This window comes from Magnolia sinica, chromosome 17 (assembly GCF_029962835.1).
Source record: "Magnolia sinica isolate HGM2019 chromosome 17, MsV1, whole genome shotgun sequence".
NCBI lineage: Eukaryota > Viridiplantae > Streptophyta > Magnoliopsida > Magnoliales > Magnoliaceae > Magnolia > Magnolia sinica.
In genome coordinates, this window is record NC_080589.1 from 11,956,413 (window position 1) to 11,982,736 (window position 26,324).

Genomic DNA, 26,324 nt, shown 5'->3' on the forward strand with positions numbered 1-26,324 from the left:
TAATTATGCTAATAAGTCACATACATCATGGTGGGCCCCACATTTTTTTAAAGTATTGAAAAGTAAGTTGTCACCGTTTGTATTGAAAACGATGCAATAATTACCTACGTAAGTAATACTTATAACCCATTTACAACGTAATTGCAGTTGAGCTGAAAAATCAAACATTCCCTTGAGGCATGTTTGGATACGACCGAATAAGTTACTATACCACTAAATAAGTTACCTTCATACTTACACTGGTATATAAGTCACTTAATTTCGAGTACATAAGTTTGGTTCCTGAACAGTCATAAGTAACTTTTTTATTTAAAAGTAAATAATATTTCAGTTATTTAATTTTTAACTTTTCTACTTTTCATGGGTTGCCAAAGAGATGCATGAGGAGAGAGGAAAGAGATGAGAAGTTGATAAGTATGTTGTTGGCCGAATGTACCTATCTTCTCAATAAGTACGTGTTAAGATGATAAGTAACTTATCTCAAAAAACTTACCATCAAAATCCCCCTTAATGACTTAAAAAGTAACATTTTTGGTAGTATCTAAATAGGTGCTAAGGGGCGTTTGGATCTTAAGTTACTTGAGATAAACTACTTATGCCTCGAGTAACTCGTCTCTAATTTATACCTATTGAGTTGAAGGGATAAAATAACTTTGAACAAAAAAAAATAATACTAACAATAATAATTTTTTAAAAAAAAAAGTAGAAGAAGAAGAAGATGTTGTTTATAAATGATCATAAAAATAAACTTATATCAAATAAGCTACTCATCTAAGTAGAGAAAGTAACTTATTTAGTAGCATCCAAGCAAGCCCTAAGTTACTTTTATGAGTTAGTTCGATGCCACATGATGGATAACCTTAGATTAACGTGGGTCCATATAATGGGTAGTTCATGTTAAAGGCTAACCCCTAATAGTTAATGACTTACATCCAAAGTAGGTTGACATGGTGTATAACACACTTCGAAGGTGAGGCCTACACGATAGACGCTCCATAAGTTGGGCTTCATGTGATGGGCAATGGACACTAAAATAGGGCCCACGTGATGGACACTCCACATCAAAAGTCGGCCATTAACGATGAATGACCTACATCTAACATAAGCCCTGCATGATAGGTGACCCGCATTGAAGGGGGCTCACATGATGGATGGTCCACATCAAAGGTGGGCTCCATAGGATGGGCAATTAATAATGAATGCAGGACCCACAAGATGGATGATCTACATCAAGGTGGGCCCCACACGACGAAAGGTCCACATTAAAGGTTGGCCCTAATGACCAGTGGCCACATCCATAATGGCCCCCCATGATGGACAGTCCTCACGATAGGTTGTGGATATTGATGGTAAGCCCCACGTGATGAATAATAACATTGATAGTGGCCCCCACATGGTGGATGACGAACATCGAGGGTGGGCCTTCATAGTTGTGAGTGCACATTAAAGGTCAACCTCTAATGATAAGTGGCTCACATCTATAGTTGGCCTTGCATGATAGACAGCCTACATGTATCAAAAGTTAGCTCCTCACGGATGATGAAGGTGAAAGTGGGCCAAATAAAATTGAGGGATAAATACTCACGTGACACAATAGTGCTTGTTGGACATCTATACCATGCATTTGGTAGGTTACATTTAGATTATGGTATGTCTCAAAAATCAGTGAGTGGGCTTGAATGCTTCTAGATGCATGTAAAATCATCCCTTAAAACATCTAAAAGCATTTGTTGGTACCTGTCTGCCTGAATTTTGAAAATGACGTGAAGGGTAGCGTGACCTCTCATTCAAGTGAGATACAAATAATGAATGGGTTAGATGTCCGAACTAAGGAAGCGGATTGGCTGGTGTACCACACACCACCAACCTAGCTGGTGTAGATACGTGTCATGCGAAGACGAGCGCTGACGCTCCTCGAGCTCTGCGTGTTAGGAATGGTTCGGAGCAGATAAAAGTTAAATGGGCCTAACAATGATATATTTATCAGATCCAAACCGTTTATCCATTTGTCAAGATCATTTTACACACTGAACCCAAAAATGATTCATATCCAAATTTCAAGTGGACCACCCCAAAAATAGAAGTGGGGACAAAAATTCTCACCATTAAAACACCGACAGGTCCCACCATGTCATTTATTTTCCATCCAATTGGCTCATGAGGTCACACAGACCTGAATAAATAAGAAAAACGAATATCTTATCGGTACAAAAAATGTTGTGACCCTCAAAGGATTTCAACGGTAGCCATTCAATACCTCATTGCTTTTTATAGTGTGGTCCACTTAAATTTTGGATCTGTCTTATAATTAGGATCAAGCCTTAATACTAGCTCGCCAAGTGGACAGATGGTTTGGATATAATTCATACCTCATGATGCGACCATAGAACTTGGTTACGCCGATACACCAGCCAAGTTGGTGGTGTGTGGTACACCCGCCAATCCGCTTTCCCGAACAACATGAGTCTTTGATTTTCCTAATTGTAAGGAGAAAATTACTACTGTAAACTCTACCTTTTATCCAGAGTCTTTTATGGGAAATCCAAAACTTACCTTCTCAACTTAGACCTCTTACGTACCGACAGAGCATTTGAGGACGAAAATACCGCTGCTTTTCAAAGTGATTAAGCGGTCCTGTAGACCTATAGCTACGGATTATGACCGTAGCTATCTGTAGGTTAAGCAGTGGCATTTTCGTCCTCAAATGCTCCCTCGGTCTAAGTTGGGAAGGAAGTTTTGGATCCTCCATAAAAGACGCTGGATAAAGGGTGAAGTCTACAGTGGTAATTTTCTCTAGGAAAATCGGAATAAATTTTTGAGCCCTACCATGATATATATGATATATCTTTACTGCCCATCCGTTTTATTATAACATTTTTGAAGCATGAGCCAAACAATTAAGTTGATCCAACACTCAAGTAGCCCACACTATAGGAAAAAGTGGCACCAATACATTTGTAATTATAGACGTTCGATTCCTTAAATCTTACAATATGGTCTACTTGAACTTTCCATCAGCCTCATTTTTTATAGTCAAGCCCTAAATTCAACTAGCATAATAGATGAGCGGTATGGATAAAACACAAACATCACCGGCTGTGTGTGATTTTCCAAACCTTTGGTAAATACACTCAAATGCGTCCACATTCGATGCTGTGAATGTGGGACCCATACCATATGGGCCCATAGAGCTCCAGCTCATGGAACCTTTTCACACACGTGACGGCTGCGTGCATGATTTTATATGGCCGTGCCATTAAAACTCATTAGTTGAGCTGATTAGTGCATGCCCCTTCTAGGAGCGAGATGCAACTCAAGCCTCCTCGGTTCAGTTCTAGAGTGCATCAGTTCCAGTTCCAAAAATTAAAGAACTGTTTAGTTCGGTTCGGTTCCAGTTTGGGAGTATGTAGAACTGAATTGAACTATGAATCCGAATCGTGGAACCGAACTTGGAACCGAACTGTGGAACCAAACTTAAAACCATGAGTATACAATATATTTTAGGTGTATATTTGACTCATAATTTATGGTTTACAATGCACCCTTTGCGTGTTTTCATAAATATATTTTTTTACACTATATACAATATCTAAACCATTCATCAAATCGATCACAACACGAATAGACATGAGCTAAATTATAAAATAGAACATGCAATTGGGCAGGATTATAAAAAGCCTAGAACCATGGAACACTCAAATGCGTCCACATTCGATGCTGTGAATGTGGGACCCATACCATATGGGCCCATAGAGCTCCAGCTCATGGAACCTTTTCACACACGTGACGGCTGCGTGCATGATTTTATATGGCCGTGCCATTAAAACTCATTAGTTGAGCTGATTAGTGCATGCCCCTTCTAGGAGCGAGATGCAACTCAAGCCTCCTCGTTGTACAAATGGCTCAGGCCTTTCAATGGTCGGGCTGGGGATTGTTTGTTTTGGCTCGTCACAGGCTCACAGCCAATCTTGGCCATGATTTGATATATGGGCGAGGCTTGAATAGACCTCGGGTGGGCCAGTTGAATGTGGACATTTGCTGTACGTAGTTTCATAAGCATCATTCTCTTGTCCAAAAATCATAAACCCAAGACTATTCCGTCAAGGTCATATACAAAACACAGTACATCGACGGTGGAAACCAACAGATCAATGGTCCTGATCACCGAACCAAGGGTCCCACTGATCGAAATTGGAAACCGGTGCACACTGCACAAAAAATCAAGCACGCATCGTACGATTCACCCCGTCCTCGCTCCCCTCTTATTTTCAGCCAATGGACACTCGGATTCGGATCCTCAGCAACACATGTTTTACTCATTGCACAAAACGCCCAATTTTGTGGGTCTACCATGTCGTGCGGAGACCGAATTTTAGGACGAAAATACCCCTCCTTTTTACATATGCATTGCTTTCAGCGTTGCTTTCACCCCCTTAGTGGAAAAACAGGTGCTTCTAGTCCTACACTCTCTTGGAACTAAGAACCGGAATACGAAGGATTTTCTTCTCATTTTCCTGAGTGAAATATCTGTGAATCATTTAGATATCATCATTCTATATTTGTCATTTTTCATCTTGACTAGGGTTACGTGAAATCCCACGAGCTGGTTGCATCTCCTTGAAAATGTTCAAAATATTCTCTCACTCTAAAGCACCTCTCTTCAACTTGTATTTGACCGATACTGCAACAGTTGGAGGTTCAGATCTTGAAAAAAAAATGCTACACTTGTACAATGGCATTGCATGCGAGGTTCGGTCAATTCCATGCGTTAGGCTTAGTCAATTTCATGTATTAGGCTTAGTCAATTTTATGCATTGATTGATCAAATCCATGTCAAACTCGCTCAATTCAATTTGAAGCTCACTCAATTCCATTATAGGGCTCACTTGATCTCATGCTAGGCTCACTGAATTCCATGTTTACCCTGCTCAATTTCATGCTAGGATCGCTCAATTTAATGTTTACCCAGCTTAATTTCATGGTAGATAAGGTCAATTTAATGTTTGTCTCGATAAATATCATGCTACGATCGCTCAATTTAATGTTTGCCCAGCTTAATTTCATGGTAGATAAGGTCAATTTAATGTTTGCCTCGATAAATTTCATGGTAGGATCGCTCAATTTAATGTTTGCCCAGCTTAATTCCATGGTAGATAAGGTCAATTTAATGTTAGTCTCAATAAATTTCATGCAAGGATCGCTCAATTTAATATTTGCCTAGCTCAATATTATCCTATGCTCGCTCAATTTACAGTTTTCCCATTCAATTTCCATGCAATGCTCGCTCAATTTAATGTTTGCCCCGCTCAATATCATGTTATGCTCGCTCGAAGAAATGTTTGCCCAACTCAATATTACGCTTTGCTCGCTCGAAATATCGTTTGCCCACATCAATATCATGATATGCTCGCTTAATTTATCGTTTGCCCAGCTCAATATCATGCTATGCTCTCTCGATTTAATGTTTGCTTGCATAGTTGAATTTATAGTTTGTCACGCTCAATTTTCAGTTTGCACCATTCAATTTCATGCTTGCCGCGCTAATGTTTCGAATTTTCCCGCTAAATTTTTCAGTTTGCCCCGCTCAATTTCATGTTTGCCCCGCTCAATTTTCATGTTTACCCCGCTGAATTTCATGTTTCCCCGCTCAATTTCAGGTTTCCCCTGCTCAATTTGTAGTTTGCCCCGCTGAATATAATTTTTTCCCCGCTTAATTTCATGTTTGCCCCACTGAATTTCTAGTTTGCCCCGCTGAATTTCATGTTTACCCTGCAAATTTTCTAGTTTGTCACGTTAAGTTTGATGTTTCCCCACTGAATTTCATGTTTGCCCGGCTCAATTTTCAGTTTGCCCCACTCAATTTCATGGTTGGCCCTCTGAATTTCATGTTTACCCCGCTCAATTTCATGCTTGCCCCACTCAATTTCATGTTTGCCCGGCTTAATTTCTAGTTTGCCCCGCTTAATTTCATGCTTGCCCCGCTGAATTTCATGTTTGCCCCACTTAATTTCAAGTTTGCCCCCCTTAATTTCATGTTTGGCCCGCTCAATTTCCAGTTTGCCCCGCTGAATTTCATGCTTGCCCCACTCAATTTCCAATTTGCCCCATTCAATTTCCAGTTTGGCTGCTCATTTTGATGCTTGCCCCGTTGAATTTCATGTTTGCCCCGCTCAATTTCTAGTTTGCCCCGCTCAATTTCATGCTTGCCCCGCTCAATGTCATGTTTACCCCACTCCTTTATGTTAGTCGAGATCTTGTCTTAATTCTTGTGAAAATCCTTCCAAAGAAAAAAATTTCCTAAATAATACACTCGAGAAAAGAACAATTGGGCATTTTTTATCTAAGACATACGAGGAAACTTAATTTTTTACTAATATAGTGAGGAACTCATGTACTTGTTAATGGAATAACATGTTCATGTCCACCAATTAATTGACATGAAAAAATTAAGTGCCAAAATGAATGATATTGAGAAAGACTTGTGCTAACATATGTTACTTAATAAACTAATAGGGAATGGTTACGAACCTCTGGATTTCTTGACACCTAGTACATGTCCCCATCAAAATCACTATTTGCCATCTCATCTGCCAATGATCACGGCCCTTTGGTTGGAAAGAAAATAGCATATTTAGAATTTCCAACAACATTTATCAAATTCCCGATATAAGTCGCAGTGAAAACATGAATATCTCCAAAGTGTAGTCCAAGAGCCTTGTATACTAATATATTTTCTGAGATTTGCCCATTCTCTCGGTATTTTAGTGAGAAATAAAGCATGAAAATGTTAATTAGGTAACAAATGCAAACATATCACATTAGTCTAAAACAATCAGAGGAATCACATAAACAGAGTAATATAGCAACAAAATTAGAAATATATTAACACAAACTTCAATAGCTTTTAGCATTCCAGTCGGATCTGCAGTTCCCATAAAATAGTAACACTCACTGGCATGAAGCCTTCCTCCCTTGAGACTTTTCAATTCTTCTATCATTATCACTGACAAGTGAGCTTTCAAATACAGTTCATCAAGAGGAATTCCACAGAGAATCATTCTCAACGTAAGAAAATCATCCATGTCTCCGTGATTCAATGCAGCTGCAATTGTAAGGACTAGTAATTAGTGGAATTTATCATAGAGGGTGTCAAAAATATTTTCTTAAAGAACAAATTGCCCAAAGAACACTTTTTACCTTTTAGGTAATTCAGCTAGAACAAGTGGATGGCAACATGTTCAATTTCCTATTTGGCCCACTCAAACAAGTGGATGACAACATGTTAAAGCAATATGGAAAGCGTACAATGATTAGTAAATCAGTTGTTTTCGTCATTCCTTTGAATTTCAGATGTTCTAATTGTGCAACTATACAGTTCCTTGTTAGATATTTATTTGTCAACACATTAACGAACAATATCTTCAATAAGATGTATCAATGATACAAGTAGGCACTATTTTTGAGTAGGGAGGTAGACCCAAATTTACAAATGTCATGTGAGACTCAACCATGGATAGATTTTCAACTGGCATCAAGTTTAGATTGCCCCGCTGAATTTCATGTTTGCCCCGCTAAATTTCATGTTTGCCCTGCTCAATTTCCAGTTTGCCCTGCTCAATTTCATGTTTGCCCCCCTCAATTTTTAGTTTGCCCCGCTCAATTTCATGCTTGCCATGCTGAATTTCATGCTTGCCCCGCTCACTTTCATGCTTGCCCCGCTCAATTTCATGCTTGCCCTGCTTAATTTTATGGTAGATAATATCAATTTAATGTTTGCCTCGATAAATTTCATGCTAGGATTGCTCAATTTAATGTTTGCCTACCTCAATATTATCCTATGCTTGCTCGATTTACAATTTGCCCATTCAATATCCATGCAATGCTCACTCAATTTAATGTTTGCCCCGCTCAATATCATGATATGCTCGCTCGAAGAAATGTTTGCCCAACTCAATATCATGCTATGCTCGCTTGAAATATCGTTTGCCCACATCATTATCATGATATGCTTGCTCAATTTATTGTTTGCCCAACTCAATACCACTTGAAACCATTCGTTAACGACGAAGGCTTAATCTATATAAGATCTGGTTGGTTTTTTTTTTTAAATATAAACGCGTAGCTTACATTTCATTTCCTTAAGCTCTTTATCATCCTAATCTATAATAGAAACTGAGCTGTTGGTCCTTCATTATTTAATTGAGTTTTGTCATATGGCAAGGTTCCATTGATTTACGATTCACTGATAATGTGTCATTGTATTGGTTTTCAGATAATGGCTGCAAGAATCATGTGCTCTTTTGGCGGGGAGTTAGAATTTGAAAACAAGCGATACTCGTACACGGGTGGAACATCAAAACAAATGACGCTACGTCTAAAGACTACGTACGAGGAGCTTCGATCTAGAATTTATAAGATTATTAAGAGCAGACCAGAAGATTGTGATATTAGGATGAAAGTATTGAATCCTTGCACTAACGAATCAATGCCTCCAATCGAAATTGAAGACGACGATGACATTCACCAAGGCAAACTAGAAATTGAGCGGGGCAAGCATAATATTCACCAGTTAGTCATCGAAACAATCCAATACATCAATACCACAACATACGTGGACAGTGTGGCTGATGAGTATGGTATGGAATTCAAATACAATCCTTCTCCATTACAAGTGGTAATAAGCAATGATCAATTACCCGAGCCGCCGTAAGCATTAAACGTCGTGACTACGCAAGTCAGTGGTGTAATTGACATTAAAAGTAATTATGAATACAAGACACCGCCGTTAGCATCAACAGCGGATCTGCCATCATCATCCACCATCCCATCTGTGCGTGTAAGCGACATTCTGCTTCGAGACCTTCTCGATACATCAAACCTCATGACTCGTCAAGTTCTCGCGTCATGATGATGCATTCACCAATACAAAAATGTTGGAATATACTGATTTGTTATGTGAATCGACCGATATAGCTGTTGGGCAAATGTTTAAGGACAAGAGTCAGTGCCAGTATGTTTTGAGTCAATTTGCAATTCGAAATAATTTCCAGTATAGAGTAATATACTCAAATTCCAGGAGATTTACCGTGGTGTGCTTCGAAGATGCATGCGAATGGAGGTTCATGCATCCCGGGAGATACAGGTATATTCAAAATATGGACTTATGAATCAAAACACATGTGCGGCATGGCATGGATGAAGAGCGATCACCGGCAAGCCAGCAGTAAGCTAGCGTGTGATCTGGTTATTAGCCGCATTGAACAACGCCTAAGGTTGAGGCCAATTGACATTATCTTCGCCATGCAAGAGAAATATAATTTTGTATCAGTTATTGGAAGGCATGGAAATCTAGGTAGCTTTTAATTAATCACGTGATGGGATCTTACGAAGAATCCTACAATCAACTCCCTTTGTATTTACATGAGTTGAGGAGGGCCAACCAAGGGACAGTTACTGCCGTTTCTGCAAACCAACAGACTTGGAGGTTCGAGACATGTTTTCTAGCTCTCGAACAATGCATACAAAGTTTTCAGAAATCATTGCGGAGGGTATTGGCTTTTGACAGGACACACTTAAAGGGCAAATACAAGGGTGTGCTATTCATCGCCACTGCCTTAGATGGGGACAATCATATATTTCCACTTGCATTTGGCATCAGGGAATCAAAGAACATCAGTAATTGAAATTGGTTCCTTACCCACCTTAACAATGTGTTAGGGTCTGTGGAGGGTCTTGTCATTATATCCGACCGACATAAAGGTCCAATGAAAGAGGTTCCCCAAGTCTTCCCGCGTGCAATCCATGGGTATTGTGCGTACCACATCTACAGAAACTTGGTGGACACTTTTAAGGATAAGTCGTTGGAGATGTATTATTGGATGGCTGTGAAGACTTGTAGGAGGGCCGAATTTGAAAAAATAATGCATGATATCGAAATGGCTAATCCCCCAGTACATGCATGGCTGACAGAAATTGGGTACGAGAGATGGGCATCTTCGTACTTTCCAGGAAGAAGATTCAACTTGGTCATGATGAACATTTCTGAGTGCGTTAATACCCTTTTCAAAGAAGCACGCGAATACCCCGTTACGAAATTGATAGAGGCTATAATATTGAAGATACAGGAATTGTTTTACAAGAGACAAGAATCTGCAGCATCATTTGTGAGTCCATTAACACCATGAGCGGAGAAACAGTTAAAGGATATCGTGTAGAAAGCGCGAGATGTTCACTGTCATGTTATTTCTCGAGATGAGTACTATGTCGTTGGAGATTATAATGATACGGTGAAGCTTAGTGAGTTTTCATGTACATGTCGTGAGTTTGGCATGAAGGGGTACCCTTGCATGCATGTCCTGTCAACCTGCATAAACTACAATCTGGTTCACTACTTATACTACTCCCCATTCTACACGACGCATAATTACTTGGCCACGTATAGTGAATCGGTGTATCCAGTACGCGACAATAGCGAGTGAAAAATTTCAGCGGGGATGAAGGAGTATTGTGCGCAGATTAAACCACCAAGATAGAGGAGGTCAGTTGGAAGACCTAAAAAGCTTAGAATTCCATCGCGTTGAGAGAAATCAAAAATAATAAAGTGTGGGCGATGCAAATAAACTGGGCATAATCGCCGGTCATGCAAGTTTTCGAAACCCGGTGTGTAGCATATCGTGTAATTTATGTACTTTGTATGATACATTTAATTGAAAGTTATATATTGCTCCTAGTTGATCTTCATGTATAACATATCGTGTAAAAATGCACCAATTGTCAACCCTATCTATACATGCATTCCATAATGCCCCCTTGTATTGTAAAAAGAAATTATCCACTATATTACCTTCTGGATAATCAACACCGTGTGGAAATACATCAGAAGTCACGAGAATAAGACCTTTTGACTTCCGGAACTCATCTCCAACCCTGGTTCTATAGCTCTGCGGCTTTCTATAATGGATCTCCCGCACATTCAGGTTCAACTCTGAAAGAAGGTTAGCAACCAGTCTTTTGACCATTGCAGTAGTACAAAAGACAAGAAACTGCAATTAACTTCGACTAGTATAACTTAGAGGCTGCGGACTGAAGAATCTTGGCAAGAGGAGTAAAATTGATTCCGGTAACTGCTACGAAGTAATGATAGAGAGATTCAAATTAGGTCCCGAGTGCCCCATCAGCAAGGCATCCGATTAGATCAATGGTCCCAATCAACATACATGTTTGCGATGGGTGTGGTGGTAGAGCAACACCTAATAGAACTTTACGAAGCACAACATAATAGCATCTCTCTATGCCACATTGCATTATTCAGTACAGAATCGTTATGCATATTATTGCATCAGAATGCACGATTAACATAAAGATTATCTGAAATCATTTGCTAATGTGGAGTATAGATAATCAAGAAGGAACATATGACATGGCTTTAAAGAAAATGCCTCTGATATATAGTAGGATACCAAATTACTACTTCAATGAATCGCTTATAACAGATAGAAGGATCAATTCCATGTTGAAGTTATAGTTCGGGTTTAGGCTAATTTTGCCTTAGATCCAGCTTTCCTGCATGATTTCTTTTGATCATGGTCATCCATGAAGTTATGTCACTTGTTCTATATGAATCATCCATGGAGCACACGATCATGGTTGGTGATGGAGATGAAGCTGTATCATTCCCAATCCACTTTAACTTGTACTCTTAGTTATGAAGGGGAATGTGAATATATTCTTCACAAACAACTTCCCCTACCCTAGCATTGCATATGCAAATCTATAGTTGAATATTGTTGAGAGAAAAGGTCTTCTTGTTTTGGTACTAAACAAATAAAGGCCTCTTTTGCTAACATACATCTTCTCCACTTACCTTTATGTGCATCACCTATTGACAACGTGGCTGATGTATAAGACCTCTGATATGAAAAGATGATGATTTATTTTTTAACTAACATTAAAGTATTTTGAGTCGATTTTCTTTAAACTCCATCATGGCCACCTCATGATGATCCCAATCTTAGTTATCCACTGCATATTTAATAAGAACACTCAAATAATTGGTAAAAACTAAGTAATGAACTTGTTGAAATCAACCTATCTAATAGACTATTTGAAAGCGGTTAATTGTAATCAACCTATGTAACAGCCTATCACATTCAGCTAGAGGGAGTTTTGTACTCTCATTACGGATTCCTAACCTGGATTAAGGAGGAGGATTATATTAGTTTAGCAACCGGTTTGAAACTTATACTGTGGCTTTTATCATGAATCTGAAAACCTAACATTCCCATCTCACATTAAAGCATTCCCTGTATGTAACGTGCGACAATAAAACCTGGGTGTAGTGACAAATGGGCAAAAGTTGGCTAGAGTGTCTGGAAGTGACTCGTCGCAACACGTTAGATTCCGATCCTGGGATCCTACAAGGAGGATTTTCCAACGTACATTTATCTCGTAATGAGCATAACCATAAGATCACCCAAATCACAAAAGCAACATCATCATCACATATCCACTAATATAATCGTTTGAGTACAATACTGAAAGGGAAATACATATATAAAATAAATGAAAGCTCCAGAAGACCGCTGCACGCTTCAGGCTCAATGTTGCTGCAACCTAAATCACCTGCACACATCTATCGTGCATAAGCTTATAGAAAGCTTAGAGGGTGGTGAAAGTGTATGTACAAGATAAGTGCCAAGTATACAATACAATGCCATGAATCAGACAATGGAATAAATAGAAATACTGACAAGATATGATGTTAGAGTAATGCAAAAACCTACTGATAGGGCCATAAATACCATCAGCCTTATCCAGACTATACGATATAGAAATATAATCAAAACAATATCATATACTGATGAAGCAATGCAGATCAGCTATGCAATGCGGAGATAGCAAGCCAAATATTAGATGCCGATGATGCAAATGCAATATACAAATCCTGATGAGTCCACCTATCAGTCGTATCTATGCCGTATAAATGCATAAACATAGTAACCCCAGTTACCATATGTTGCGAATGTAATGTGACATGCGGTGCAAATGGAATGACCATGCTAGAGTGTGAAGTCGGGATGATAGTACGTAGTATCGCAGGTCACGGGGTCCATCACAAGGGACTTCTATCCAAACCAGTCCATACCTAAATTTGGATAGTCGACTCAATGTGGTAAACCCACGATCTCGGGTTAGTCGCGCAAACCGAAATCCTAGTCATGCGAATGTACACGTAACAAATAGTTGCGCACCACCGGCTGAGTGGATAGTGAATGAATGAATGAATGAGTATGCAACGCTGCTCGAATAAGTCCACATATCGATGCAGTTCCTCTCTGGGGAATCACTGGGGTCTATTACACTCCAAACCAGATTGCCGCCCCATCGCGCGCAACAAGGTGAGTGGAAGAGACCTCACTATCCGCCTGCCAATATCGGGCCCAGCTCGTCGATAGCAGACCCATTCCTCGAGCTGGTCAGACTCAGCCTAGTATTGCCCCCTCCTCTCGGGCGGGTAAGGCCGTACCCCCTTCCAACCGACCACGACACAGTGGGAGACGCGGTCTAACGGTATATGACCCTCATGCGCTCATGCATCCACTCGGTCTAGACGTTGGAGCAACCTCTGGAACCAAGAGGGTTTAGGGACTTTCACCCAGGGATATCTATAGCACCCCATGTAGAACAGATTTCCGGTGTCCCATCTGGCCATCCACAAAATACCTATGGAGGCTATGGCCCTGATGTCGCTAGGGCGTACGATGGTCATGTCACATAAATGCGAGATGCATGAGTCACACAGTCCAATCATGCATCAATCCTGCACATGTCGTGCTCTCATGTCAGGCACTCCGCCTATCAGGAAGCCTCATGAACAACTTACCATACAGCATATGCAATGGTCAATCACATCTCATAACAAACATGCAGATGATGCGTATGGGCATGTATCATGATACTATGTTGTCATATACTCATAATCGGTATCAAGAACCGGCATCGACAATCGATCTCGACAATGTGGACATTTAACCAGCATTACCCTCAAGGAATGACCCACATAAAGCCTAATATATAGTAGACTCATGGCTTCACTCAAGGACCTAATATATAACACCATGGGCCTTACTCAAGGGCCACATATACACAACAGGTAGGCCCTGCTCATGGGCTTTAAATACCTGAAATGTGAGCCCTACACATGGGTCACGAATACATCAAATGCGTCACACATCATGGGCCTAATACATATCACAATGGCCTTGCCCATAGGCCACAAATACACCACAATGGGCCTTGCCCATGGGCCATGAATACATCGCAGTAGGCCTCGACTACGGTTCGCATATACATCATATAGGTCTCGACAATCGGAATTGACACTTGGAATCGGCCTCAACAATCGGAGTCGGCCTAAACAATCGACCTTGACAATCGAAATCGGCTATAAAACTTGGCCTCGACAATTGGGATCGATCGATAATCAAAATCGGTAAATCGGTCACGATAATCAGCCTCGATCGCTAATCGGAATCGGTAAATCGGTCACGACAATCGAATCGATCGATAATCAGAATCAGCAAATCGGTCACGACAATCGGATCAATTGATAATCAGAATCGGTAAATCGGTCATGACAATCGGATCGATCGATAATCAGAATCAGCAAATCAGTCACGACAATCGGGATCGATCGATAATCAGTCTCGATCGATCCGACAATCGGATCGATCGATAATCAGAATCGGCAAATCGGTCACGACAATCGGGTCGATCGATAATTAGAATCGGCAAATCGATCACGACAATCGGATCGATCGATAATCAGAATCGACAAATCGGTCATGACAATCGGATCGATCGATAATTAGAATCGGCAAATCGGTCATGACAATCAAAATCGGTAATCAGCGTCGATAATCGGCGTCGGCCTCGATAACTGGCACCGGTAATCAGTAGATAAATAAAGCGGGGTCCATAAATAATCAGCCGATCAACCATAGTATAAAGATCGACACTCAACCGTGGTTATATCAAATCCGATAGCATGGAGTCATCCGTCTATAGTGAATGGGGCCCACTGATTAGGGTTAACACATTAAGAGAATGATGAGAATGGACCTAACAAAACCTAAGGAAATGTCACAATGTGGACATCCAACCATCCTTGCTTATCAATGTGGATATCTAACCAACATTGCTCCCAAGGAGTGGCCCACATAGAGCCATACGCATAGTGGCCCTTGGCATTACGTACAATCACGATGGGCCTCATTTACGTCACATAGGCCTCGTCATATGAGCCAACATACATCTCATTGGGCCTCGAATACACAACAGGTGGACCTCGCACCTGGGCCTCATATGTTAAGTGGGCCACCTCACATGGGCCGCATTATATGGGTCACACCATCGGCTTCATGTATATCAAATAGGTCGCATCGGTGGGTCTCATATATATCAAGTCGGGCCCGCCCTTATGTATTTTAAGACCCGACCTATTCATAAGATAACATAGGGATAAATGGAGTGAAAACAATATCAACTAATTGGAAACTACCGTGGCCCTTAAAAGTTTGAAGGGTGGATGTCACTATCTACTATTTAAATGGTGGGGTCCACTTGAACTTTAGATCTGACTCACCACTATCTTCCCATGCTGTAAAATGATCTCACAATTGGTTGGACGGCATGGATACAACACTTACATCATGGTGGGCCCCACCGTTCAAATAGTAGGCAGTGCCGATATACATAATGTTGGGCCCGCTGCCAATAAAGGAGTAGCTAGATGGCTGCTACACCACAGCTGGCTGTACTAGGAGGGCAAAGGTGGGTCCCACGTAGGGCCCACCACCGTACACATATTATAAAATATATATGGTATATAATATATAATATATACTATAATATATATAGTGGGTGGGACCCACAGAATTCGCTGTCCCCGGATGACAGTGGCCCCCACCAACGAAACAGATGGACGGCGTGCCAAAACACATACATCATGTGGGGCCTACAGCCCGCTGAAGTTCAAAGAGAGAGAAAGAGAGAGAGAGAGAGAGAGCAGCACGTGGCTGCCTCTCCTCTTTTCTTTCCTTTTTATTTTATTATTATTATTATTTTTTCTTTCTCTGACACAACCACAGACACAGCAGAGGTGGGTTCATGCACGGCCCACCATATATATAGGAAAAGGTATAGCGTGCTCATCGAGCTGTGTGGGCCCCACCGTTATGTGTGTCAAACATCTAACCCATCGGTCATGTGCACCATTCTAGCATGGGCCTAGGACTCAAAAATCAAGTCAGTCCGTGACTTGTGTGGGCCGCACCAGATACAACAGTTAAGAAGGCTATCCTCCATCGAAAACATTCATAATCATTATCAGGCCCACTGAGATGGGGTTTACAAATCCAGCCCACCCATTGCGGGTGTCCCACTTAAATGAAGGGTCCAGAGGTCTTTCAGCCGTATCCAAATTTCAGGTAGGCCCCCACCAGGTATTTTTATATGTTTTAGGCTTATCTTTACATGATTTTAGATTCTGTGGCCCACCTAAGTTCCGTATACGGTTGATTTTTGGGTTATCCCATAATTTAAAAGGGACGTGCCAAATGCACGGTGTTGATGTCCGAAACAGCCCACAGCTGGGCCGTGAGGTCCAGCCTGTTCTTCATGCCAGCGCAGCTGCTGACAGCAGCAGCGCCTGCTGCAGCAGCCTCCCTTCTTTGTTTTTTTTTTTTTTTTTTTTAAATCGTTTTCTTAAGGTTTTTTTACATCCGGGACCCACGTTAGGGAAATCCATCCCAGCTATTAGATCCCATGGATCAAAACAGACCTATCAAGCCCAATATCCATGATATTTTGGTGTATAAGAACATCAGATTAGTTTTTAACAGTAAAACAACTGTTTTCCCTATGGCATGGCCCGCCCAATAATCAGATTGGCCTCATATTTTGGCTCAACGTCTAAATTGAACTAGGGAACGGAATGGACAGCGTGGATTAGACCGATACATCAAGGTGGGGCCTGCATGAGGGGTCCACCCAATTTTATTATTATTATTGTTTTTTTTTTCAAACTGATATCCTTGCTTTGACGAACAGGACCACACTGTCCGTTCACCCTTCACTGAAGACGCTGGATGGGTTTTGAATACAACATATATCTAGGTGGGCCTTGCTCAGGTAGGCCACCAAATGTATGGGATGGTGTGGATGAGACATACACCAAGGTGGGGTCCATTTAAGTGGGCCACACGGCCACACCATTACAAAGAAATAAGGAAAGAGAGAGAGAGAAAGAAGCACCCACCTCAAGGCTCTAGATCTCCTTCTCCTTCCACCTTCGGTCTTCTCAGCTTCAAGGGAGGGATTTTAACGGTGGAGATGGGATTTGGATGGTTGGATTAGGAGAGGCTAAAGCTTGAAGTTGCTAGATGTGGGAGCTTTCATGGCCGGTTGGAGATTTCAAGCAAAATAGAAATGGAGAAGGAGAGAGAGGGGTAAGAGAGAGATATGTAATGATGGCTTTGTAAGGCCATCATTAATTGTAAGGAGGCATGCCATAATGAGGTGTAAGACAATCAATGCTTTGACTAAAAAGCAATGATGACTTTGGATGATGTCACCCCAGTTGAGAATGGTGCCATATGATAAGTGGGTCCCGCAACATGCGGTCCACGACCTTTATAGTGCGCGGGCCACAACTTATGATCTAGACGTCGGATTGGCGCACCAGACGCGTCGTCGGAATCACGGCGACGACGCGGTCGCAATGGCGTAGGTTTAGGGCTAAATCGCTTCGGGTTTACAGGATGAAACTCAAGGTCATGCGCAAATGAAATTTAAGGGTCGCAAGTCACTGAGATTTGACTGGAAGGACCGCGAGATCTTACGGAATGAAATGGACACTAGAACACGGGCTTGACATGAATCACGACATGCGACAATAAAACCTGGGTGTAGTGACAAATGGGCAAAAGTTGGCTAGAGTGACTGGAAGTGACTCGTCGCAACAATAGCCATTTGTTAAGAAAAACAAACAAGGATTAATTTCCACACCACTCTGGATGCGAGTGGGTAAAGAAGCTAGCCTAGGAGAATTGTATTTATCTTGCTACATGGAATTTAAAAACACTGATGGGTAAGAGACATGTAGTAAGTAGATACAAAGAAATGAAGAGAGTAAACATAGGGGGCCAATCAGGAGAGAAAGTGAAAATGAGTCCGAGAGAAATTGATGGATAAAAACTTTGATATATAGGAGGAGAAAATAATAAAATGGGATAAAGATTGTGGTAGAAAAAATATAAATAAAAAAGTTGTAGATGATAGGAAAGAAAGTGATAGAATTTATTAATAAAATTTGTATTAGGAGAGGAGACGATCAATGTTATTATTATATATGCATATTAGGCCTTATTTCTTTTGTTTCCTTCATCCCGGCCTGCATGGCTGATTTCTCTTGATTTTGCTCCTCTTTTTTTTTTTTTTTAAAAGCATGGCCATGCCCTAAATCTTTGTTAATAAGAATAGATGATGTACAAGCTACACTTTCGAGTGGGCTCCACACAAAAGAGCAGGCCTCACCTATCATATCGGGAAATCAGAAAAACTAAAAATAGAGAAAAAAACTAAGAAGAAAGCTAAAGCTACCCTTTCTTCGTATCACAACAGGGCTTTCCAGCATGACATTTGATGCCAAGCAGCCACTCAAAAGGTAGAAATAATTTCCAGAACATCGCCGCCTCACGAACCAGCAGCAAGGGGACATTTCCCGACTCCTCCACTACACAAGCTACAATCATACCCACAGCCAGATGCTGCCACCCTTCTTGCATTTACAAGAACATAGCCACCTCACGAACCATCAACAAGAAGAAAAAACCCGACCCCACAATGCCCAGAGATAGACACCCCCTGGATAACCTCACTATATATTTTCCAGCATCTGCCCTAGAAAGAAACTACCTTCACTTCACTTTCCATTCCAGAAAGCTACTTCTTGCGAAGATCTAAAGCTGAAGCTAAGTTGAACTTGAGGTAGCACAAAAAATCACAGATCGAACCACGGATAGTAGAGAACGCAGCATTTGCATGCGAGGACTATAGCCATATCATATGATTGCCTTTGACTTGCCATACATCCTAGAGGCACCAACATTCCAATAATGTTATTGTGGTCTTTAGGAAAGATGCGCGCTCGCACACAAAAAAAAGGAAGAAAAGCCCAACAATGTTATAATGGTGTCATGTTATAATGGTGAGGTGACCCCACCATTATAACACCAAATACTATAATCAAAATAAGTACCCCAAGTATAGGCACTAAAATCATAGTCCCCTGAATCAGTCAAAGTAAAATTAATGCCACTATTTAAAGAAACAGTTCGACAATAATATCCCATAGGCTTGGCATCCCAAAAAGATACTTGATACACAAGCCAACAGACATGACTAAATGCAGTCTAGCTAGACGGACCGCCATCCGGTGGAGTGACATCATCATGCCGGCAGGTGATTGTGGCAATAAGGGTGTCAATCTTATGCTCGACCCGTTCCATACCCTTCTGGATGGCCTTAGAAAGCTGCTCTAGTTGCGTGAGTTGTCTGTCCTGCTCATCCATGTGCCTGACAATGTATGTCATGCGGTTACGGTATGACATCCTTCGACTAGTATGACCATACAAGGATCGTGGCTGCTCTCCCTCTGTAGGATAGTCGGTGTCGGCTGCCTCTGTCTCAGCCGCGTCCGTCTCTACAGCCTGTCTCCGTTGCCTCTGCTTCTGTCTCTCCCATAAAATCTTCACTGTGCCTTACTGATGTCGAAGCCCCTTTCAACCCCAATTTCATGCGCTTGATGTTGTTTTGTGTAAACAATTTCACAGGTCTGGGTCAGTCAGTGGTGGGCATCAGGCCAACATGACGGGAGAGTAAACATAATAGGTGTGGGAATGGAATGGCATCCCTTCTCGTGGTTACTATGCTGTCAGCAATTATTTGAGTAATGATGGTGGGCAGACACAGACGAATACCATGACAGATGTTGTATAGAATATCTAACATAGATGAAGTAATGTCAGACTTGTTCGAGTCCCTCGGATAAACATTCCAGGTGAAGATACTGTGTAGCACCTTGTACTTGTCTTCCAGGTGCGTTGCTCTCAGTGCATTATCCTTATGCCAAGGAACATTCTGTCCTTTACAAAAATACTTCATCATTTCTAGCCACACAGCTAGGTCATCAATGTCGTGATTCATTAAGCCTCGAGCTGTGGCTGGAATCCTTAAAAGTTGTGCAACCACCCCAGTATCAATGGTGGTGGTTGTCTCTCCAATGGTCACCTGAAATGAAGCAGGGTGCATTACCGGCGAGTGACAGTATGATAGAAATATGATCACTTGCTCATTTCTAACTGTCCCTCCAAAATCTAACAGGTTACTCCACCCACATTCTCCAAAATCTGTGGAATCTCAAATTGCTGGATGCACGCTCGATCGATTTTTTTTCTCATATACTATTTTTCGGACGTGATATTTGTCGTACATGTTCGCAGGGGGAGGAGGAACCTGTGTGATCAATTGTTCTGGTTGAATTGGAGTACTCCTTTGAGTGCGAGCTCGCCTAGCTGGTAATTCGGTCGGGGAAGTCCGTTCCTCTGCCCGTTCTATTCTACGTCTTAAACGGAGTTTAGTACGATCTCCCTTGGATGACTCTTCAACCATGACCTTTTTTCCTTTATCCTTAGGTATTATGACGGTTGAGATGATAGTCCCTGTTACAAACAAAGGAAATGATAAAATAAGGCAATAAAGGTAATTAAGGTAATTAAACCATCTGAAGGAAATCTGTCGATATTTATGTGTGAGAATGTTCCCTTTATTCAATACTTACTCAAAATCAGTAGGTGGTTCATATGCATGAAATTTGATTGCAGCCATATTCTTAAAAAGGAAACATTTAAAGATTTCTATATTCAATTAAGAAATTTCTTATTAAAGAAAGGAAAACACATCACAATGGAGGGAAAGAATTCTCAATGACAAGGAAGGTATGGCTAATCCCCCATCCACGAGATTGGCCATTTCATGAGCATCTTTACAAAACACGATCGTCATTGCTTCACATGGATCCTTGCAATGGCCAACTACTACTTTCCATCACACCCTTCAACCAAATTAGTCCCTTCGAAAGCAATAGATCAAACAACACTTGGTGAATCAAAATATAACAAACCAATGATGGATCACCAGGAGTTAAAAAAAAATAAGAAATAAAACACCAAAGTTTAAAAGAGAAATGGATTGGTTCCAACAGCCCTAATTATATTTCTATTAATTTGGAACTTTTGGCCGGTGGCAAGCTCAATCAATGAATCAATGATGTTTATGGTGCACCTGCTCCCATTGCTAATGATCGAAAGCACTAATGGGTCACTCACCACCCATATTACTTGAACATGAAAAGGCAGAAACAATTCAATTAAACAATATCAGTCAAAATATACAAATTGTAACAAAAGAGCACAATGGTTGGAAAATAATTCTCAATTTTTTAAATAAACTAATTCACCTCTGAAATGCTGTGAATAAGTATATTAATGAAAACGTAGTCTCTACATATGCATGCAGATTGACATAACATATACGAGAAAAACAGATTGTTAGAATAAAAGAATGGTAGATATTCAACATTCACATCCTATCAGCCCAATGAAGATCTGTGCCCCGACTGTTGCCAAACTTTTCATTTGCTGGCTAAGGCAATTAAGGTAATTCCCCAACACATAGTCAATTCATTGCTCCCCAAATTGTATGGTCAGTGTTTGCAATCTTGATAGCGTCGGTATCACAGTTCACACGAATTTTAGATATTTGGTCCAACCAAACACACCCAACAGCAGTAATGATTTTTTTCCTTTATTTCCAGGTTTTTTTCACATAACTTACAATGGCAAAGGCAGGTTAGACCACATTCCTCTGTTCTTAAACCAAAGACCATCATCATAGGCTCATAGATTTGTAACTGGGGCATCTCTTTATAAGAATGATGAATGACTTCACCATCATTTCAAAAATGGTGAGGACACGACCATCATATATATTATATGGCACGTTTCTCAAATCAGAACCATGACAAGAACCTGTAGAAAACAAACATACATTTCATATCGATTGCAATGAAGATAAACATACCGAGATGGTCAAAGAAGAAATCCCTCGAAGAGCCCCATTGTTAATGTGGAGAAATCCGGTTGAGATGAAATGGAGGGAAGGTTTTGGAAGAAGGATTCTAAAAATGGAATATGAGAGAAATAAATGATGGTTGGTGAAAGCAGTTAATGTAGTTTTTTTTTTCAAAAACGATAATCGTCGATATATCGACATAATGTCGATATATTGACACTATCGGGATTTCAACGGTCAGAGCACTGGAGAGTTCAGTTCTTTAATCGATATTATCGACCACTAGTCAATATATCGACAATATGCTGTCGATAGTATCTAGAACATGTCGATATATCGATTAAAAATGGAATTCTTGGTCTTTCGTTACTGGATACATTTATACGTAAATCGATATTATCGACAATATGTCGATATATCGACAACTTACGTCGATTATATCTGTGACATGTCGATCATATCTACAACTTACGTACATCATATCGACGATATATCGATAATATCGACCGTACATTTCTGGTTGACAAATGAGGACATAATTCGATATTATCCATAAGATGTCAGTATATCTACATGTCATCTCCTATTGATATATCTACATGTTGTCGATATATCGATAAAATATGGAATTTTTGGTTTTGCTCGCTGGACAAATGAGGACATAATTCGATATTATCCACAATATGTCGATATATCTACGTGTCATCTGCTATCGATATATCCATATGTTGTTGATATTATCCACAAGATGTTGATATATCGACCTACAAATATATCGACATTGTGTCGATATATCGATAAATAGCGTCGATATTATCGACGATGTGTCGATATTATCTACGACTTACGTCGATAAAATCGATGATATGTAGATTATATTGACTTATGTAAAATTTGGTATTTTTTGGTGTTTTTTTTTTTTTGAGAATTTATTCATGTACCTTTTTGTTGGTGTATTTTTTTTTTTGTTTATGTTTGGGTTAGTTTGTTGTACATACCCTCCATGTTAGCCACCCCCACTAGGGATCGATACGAACATGAGTAAATTCCATCATTATTTATGTTTGGGTTAGTTTTTTTTTTTTTTTTGCTTTGACTGCTTGTATTTTTTAGCAACCAGCCAAGAAAAACGTACATAAATATCATTTTAATTTCACTACTAAACTATGGATGTGTCCCAAAAGAAAATTTTAATGGATCTTCTAAGTAATGCTTTGAATGATGCTTGAAATGTTCGTTCCAATAAGCATATTGCATTGAAAGGTATGTTTTGTACTTAAGACCTATTAAATGTGTTGTTGAAAGCGATGGGGACATGTACTAGGTGTCAAGAAATCTAGGGGTTCGTATACAATTGTCAAATTATAGGAATGCATGCTTATGATTGTTCAAATTGAAAATGTTTCTTTACAGGAATGACAAGTATAGTTGCATGAGATGTGTGGGTCTTCTGCAGCAGCAACGTGCTGCACACTCACCGGAGCCCGTTTTCTTCATTCTTGTGAACGCATCATACAGCCCTAGCCACTAACTTTGCATGGGCGAATGGATGATAGTCGGCGGTAACTTTTGTTTCTACCATTAGCTTTGAAGGTCATTTATCAGATTAGGTAGGATTAGTCCATCGAATAAGAAGGAATCGATGATGCGTGATGCTGCAGCCTAGGAGTTGGTTCCTTTGAATAAGAAAAGGAATCAAAGCATGCCAATTCCTAGAGAAAATAACTATAAAACATAAGCAACCTAAGAAATGTGTAATAGGAAATCTCCATTTTGATTTTGAACTAGATGACGCGTAATGCTGTAGCCTAGGAGTGGACCCCACAAGCTATTTGATTAGAGATTAGGTCTCACCTGAACTTGATCATGCAAAACACAAAAGAAAAACATACGTCGAAGTGACAAATCTCAGTTTGTATTAGTTTGTATTTTGTAATGGTATGAACCAAGTAACAAATCTCAGTTTGTATAAGCCTCATCCCAACTAATTGGGCTGGCAACATGAATCCTGTTCCGCCATTCCACTCTATCAAGGACCATATCAGTTTTTATTTTTTTAAAATAAAAAAAAAAAAAAAAATCTAAAACAAGATAATGCCCAAGGCAGAAATGTGAAATCCATCTAAAATAAGATAATGCCCAAGGCAGAAAAACAACTGTTTGTGGAGTTGAGTAATTTTCGAGAACATCATGTGACACTTCTCACCCCTGTCTCACAACCTCTTCTTTCTGTTGCTAGTAAGGTGTTAGAGAGACTTGACAGTAAGTGTCTTCATACACTGAATGCAATGCGCAAAATGCTCACAAGTACCCCAGTTGTGCCTTAATTGCAATATATCTTCTCTGGCTGGTGTAAAGATCATTTGCTTGCACAAGTTCGAAAGACCTGCAATAGGATGTTATCTAGGCTTGAAGAAAGAGATGAACTGCCAAAACCATTGGCTAAACCATATTTGTTCCCTACATTATTTCTCACTAAAATAATGCAAAGAATGAGCAAATCTCGGGAGATATTCATGTTGTCACTGCAACTTACGTCAGCGATTTGGAGAATGTTGTTAGAAATTATAAATATGCTATTTTCTTTTCAAATCAATATAGTTCTTATTGTAGTGCACTACTTATTGCTATTATTAGCTGCAAGGTAAGTGCTTCTCAGGCACTCCATTGAATCTGCAGTAGGCCTGAATCAAGACTGCACATTTCAACCGTTCACAAATCCATGTCGAAACCTAAGCAGAATATAAAAAAAAGTAAAGAAAATCTTCAAAATATCTATGCGCTGTGAAAGTAATCATGCGAGGATCAGATGCTATGTGCTCTTTCCTTATTCATATTATTGAACTGGTTTGCGTAATCCTTCATAGTTGACATATGTTGCATAAGGTATAGATTTTTTTATTAAGTTGTGTTGTGTTGGCTTATATATTAGCATACAAGGCTCTGGGACTACACTTTGGAGATATCCATGTTGTCACTGCGACTTACATCGGGGATTTGGAGAATGTCATTGGGAATTCTTAATATGTTATTTTCTTTCCAACCAAAGGGACATATACTGGGTGTCAAGAAATCGAGGGGTTCGTTATTAAGTAGAGAAAAGTCGAAAGAAAAGCAGAGAACGCATTGGCTCCTTACCCCTAGCTCGAACATCAACCTCTAAAGCGGTATCGGCGAACAGCTCCTGCAACATCAACCGCTCAATGGGAATTGAGCGGGGCAAACATGAAATTCAGCAAAGCAAGCACGAAATTGAGCGGGGCAAACTTGAAATTTAGCGGGGCAAGCATGAAACTGAGTGGGGTAAACTTGAAATTCAGCGGGGCAAGCATGAAATTCAGCGGGGCAAAGTAGAAATTGAGTGGGGCAAGCATGAAATGTATACAACACAATGTATATTCAACAATGTATATAACACAATGTACATTGTATATTCAACAATGTATATAACACAATGTATACAACAGGAAATGGTACATGAGTGGGACAACAATGTACAATGTATATTCAATAATGTATAAAATACAATGTATATAGTACAACATTTCAACAAAATTACTCCTATGACCTTGACAACTATCATTTACAGACTAGAGACAAGCAGTCATATGCTATTGACTTCCTCCAATCAGCATTGAATTTTTGCATGTCTATTCTCGCTAGGGTGAGACCGCTACACAAAATGTCGATGTGTTTCATTATGAATATGCCGCAGTCATAACCGTTGTCCTGCTTCGGCGCTGATTCATCGACTCTGACGGTCCATTTCTTCCCTTCAAGTGCAGTGCTATCTCCAATGACATAGAAGAGAATGGGGACTACATCGGTCATCTTCCTCATCGTATGCTTGTACTTTATTAATGGATTTGTGCTTAAGCTATCCACAATAACCATTTCCCTCTCTCTTGGATATATGACCAGCAAAAACTAATGTGAATTTTCATGGTTTATGGGCGCGTACACCTGTCCATGATTGAAAAAATAATATATTAGTAAAAAATGAATAGAACACATAACACTCACAGAAGAAGTTCTAGGACGAGTGCAATACCCATTTATAACAACAAATTGCTTTGGTGTATGGTTTGTCTCGCTGCTTCGCAATTGCGCAGACCGAGTTTAGCTCGGCCATT